Genomic DNA, 3,535 nt, shown 5'->3' with positions numbered 1-3,535 from the left:
AAACCTCTTAGAGAGTTATTGATTTCTTTTGGAAAAAGGAGTACAAAGCCAGAGATGCCTCTCATATACTTATGCTATTATGGATCAAGGATGCACCTAAGGGGTCTTGGTTATGCGGGCAGCGTGATGGCCACGCTTTAAGGCAGCTCCGGACCCGTCATCTGAAACACACTGATCTGCCTCACTAATCCATGTCCCGAAGAAGGGGACTGCTGTCTGAAGTAATAAGGACCGCAACAAGCCATTCCCTCGACCGACTGGGCTCTGCCAGACAGAACGCTACCCGCCAAAATATGGAGCCTGCCTGCTACTCAAGGCCGTGGCCTCGAGTAAATCCTGAAACCGTGGAGGCTGCACTCACTTGAGAGTGAGCCGCAAATCTACACTGTAGCTTGCGGCCTGGTCTGCAACGTTTGGGCCAGCCAGAATCGGCAAGGGAAGTGTCACTCCTTCCCCTGAGGTGATGACATCCTACAGTGGTGAGTTAGTATGCCCCGGGGGGTGTGCTGTGCTTTTTGTGACTCCCTGCGGCGTTGTGGTCAGCCTCCCCCTTACGAGGAGACTGTGTTGAAGCCATGAGAAGGAGGGTCTTGAGGGGCAGCAGCCTACGGTGCCCCGGGAGCACTCAGCTTGGGGCTGGAGTTTATGTGCACTATTTGTTGGGGCACCTGGTGCTGAAAAGGGTATAGAGAGGCCCAATCGAACCCACGAGGGCCGCAAAGCAGGTAGCATAGGCCCTAGAGCTACGCAGCAGAGCAAGCTGGACAGATACACCTGCCCCAATGGTTCTTTCCTGGATCACCCCTCCCAGGGGGTCTGCATGTGGGTCAGAGGGTGAGAGCCCCGAACTGACCCTAAAGGACGCGATGAAAGCCATTGCAGGGGTGCAGATGTCAATGGAGCAACGCACCAACGCCATCACGGTAGAAATGACATTGATTAAAATAGACATCACCAAAACACACAAAAAGGTCAAGCAAGTTAAAGTAATTGCCAAAAGCCTTGTGGACGATGTCTCACAGCTTCAGAATGAAGTTCAAGTCCTCCAAACCATCAGGAAACTTGCCAAAGATAAGCTGGGTGACTACAAAGGGCGCCTCGGCAAAACAATGTCTGTATTGTTGGTGTTCTGGAGAAATCGGAGGGGCAGGCTCCAGACCTGTTTGTTGAGGACCTCGTACTCAACCACCTTTGCCCCAAAGGCCTCTCAAATTTATTTGTGGTTGAGAGGGCCCATAGAATCCTGAGGGGGGCACACAAAGCCCAGGGTCCCTCCTCGTCCTCTTTTGGCCAGACTCCTATACTACAGAGACCGGAATGTGAGTCTGCAGAATGTCAGAAACTCACCTTCCCAGACTTCATGCAGGCTGTGCAGAGACAGAGATGGTCCATCATAGCCATCAAAAAGACTCTGAGAGACAAAGGGATGAAGTACGCAATGCTCTTCCCCGCCAGCCTGTGGATTGAGGCAAATGGAAAGACCTGGTTCTTGACCATCCGGAGGTGATGGCGGACTGGCTAGAGGGTTGGAGAGATGCTGGGGAGCACAGCCCGCGATGACTTTCAATTTGCCTGGTCTCACCAATAACATCTGTTCTTGCTTTGATTGACCCTAACACTGTTTTTTGTTCATATTGATTGTTGAAGTTGAAAACCTCATGACATGGCTTTTCACATTTTGCTTTTGTGCGGAACTGTACACATTGGGTTCAGAGACCTATTCTCCTGTTTGTTACAATATTGATGATTACTCCAGTTGGGGAAAAAAATCCTTTTTTTCTTTCCCTTTTAGGGGGTGGGTAGAGGGACGGTGGCCAGAGCTTCTTTCCCCACATTTAGCTACTGTTGGTATTTTAGGGCAAAAGGCAATCTGCACAGTTAGTTCCACGGGCTGCTTTATGCCCAGAGTGCAGGGGGGCAGGGAAGGGGGCTTGGGGTTGGGGGAATTTTTTGTTTGTTGTTGTTCTATCAGCATCACTGACTAATATGGCTCTGGGAGGAGGACTCCTACAAGGTTCATTGTTAAGGCAACACACTGGGATAAAGGTTTTACCCTATTAAGTTGGAACGTGAATAGACTTGGGGACAAGGTGAAGCATACCCTTGTCCTGCAGCACCTGCATCGCCACTCCCTGGATGTAGTCTTCCTCAAGAAATCACATCTTGTAGGTAGCATGTGGGGGTATGGGATCATCGCTCATTCCGGCTTCACTACAGGGTCTAGGGGCATGGGAATCATGGTCAAAAACTCCTTCCACTTCTCAGTACAATCTTCACATTCTGATGGGCGGGGGAGTTGTGTCGTGATCATGGGTCAGTGGGAGGGAAATACGTTAACCCTAGTATCAGTATATGTCCAAACCCGGGCTGCAAGGCCAAACATTCATGGACCTAGGCACTCAACTGCTCTCTCTCCCGGGAGGCAACTTTAATGCAGTGGCATCCAGGACACTGGACTGATATCCACCTCGTGAGGTGGGCGTATCGAGTCGCTGGCTCCCTGACTTCCTGGAGGAGTTCGGCCTGTTAGATGCGTGGAGGGCATTCCACCCCAGGGACATACATTACACCTTCTTCTCAGGTGTACACCGTAGCTTCTCACGTATTGATTATTTATTCCTGCATTCCTCCCAACTTGTGCACAACCACAAGGTCCACCACTCCACTGTGTGCGCTAAGCTGTTCCTGGAGGACCGGCGGATTAACTCAGTGGCGCCCATCAATCCCTGGTACTTACTAAGCCCAACTGTTCGCAAAGACATTTTGAAAGCCATTGACTGGTATTTTGAAGGGAACCTTGGCTCATTTGACTTCCCCAAATATTCTGGGAAGCGTTCAAATCAGTTATAAGAGGTACAGCCCTTTCGCTAATAGGGGGAGTCCGGAAAGACAAAATTGAAGAGCTTGAGACTTGAATCGGACCTTGGTATGGGGCAAGCACCATCCTGGGGGAGAGAGAGAGATGGCAGGGTGTACGAGTGGGGTGACAAAGCCATGAAGCTGCTCGCCTGGTTTGACAGGAAGGAAAGGGCCAACAGACTAGTTCCTGAACTGACGATTGACACAGGTGCTAAGATCACCGACCCTACTCACATTGCCGGTGAGTTCGCTGAGCATTATAGTACGGTATATCGTAAACAATCGTCCCTTTTTGAAACTGACTCTGCTGATCTCCTGCGCAATATCCAACTCCCAGTCCTCTCGGAGGATAATAGGAGCTTTTTGGACAGTGATATCACCGATGATGAGATTGTGCAGGCAATCAGAAATCTTAGCGCGGGAAAGGCGCTGGGCCCTAATGAGCTGCCTATCGAGCTCTACAAACTACGTCCTGATAAACTTGCCCCGCATCTGAGGGCTATGTTTGAGGAGAGTGGGAGCACTGCCACCTGACCAATGTCTGGCGTCAATAGTGAATGAATGAATAAATACTTTTATTCAATTTCATTAGAAAAATCATAAAAGGGTGGGGAACCACCATTAATGAAATGTACATTTTGAAGTAAAAACAGGTTAGTATAAAACATACAGACAG

This window comes from Lissotriton vulgaris, chromosome 4_1 (genome assembly GCF_964263255.1).
Source record: "Lissotriton vulgaris chromosome 4_1, aLisVul1.2, whole genome shotgun sequence".
NCBI lineage: Eukaryota > Metazoa > Chordata > Amphibia > Caudata > Salamandridae > Lissotriton > Lissotriton vulgaris.
This window is presented reverse-complemented; position numbering follows the sequence as displayed.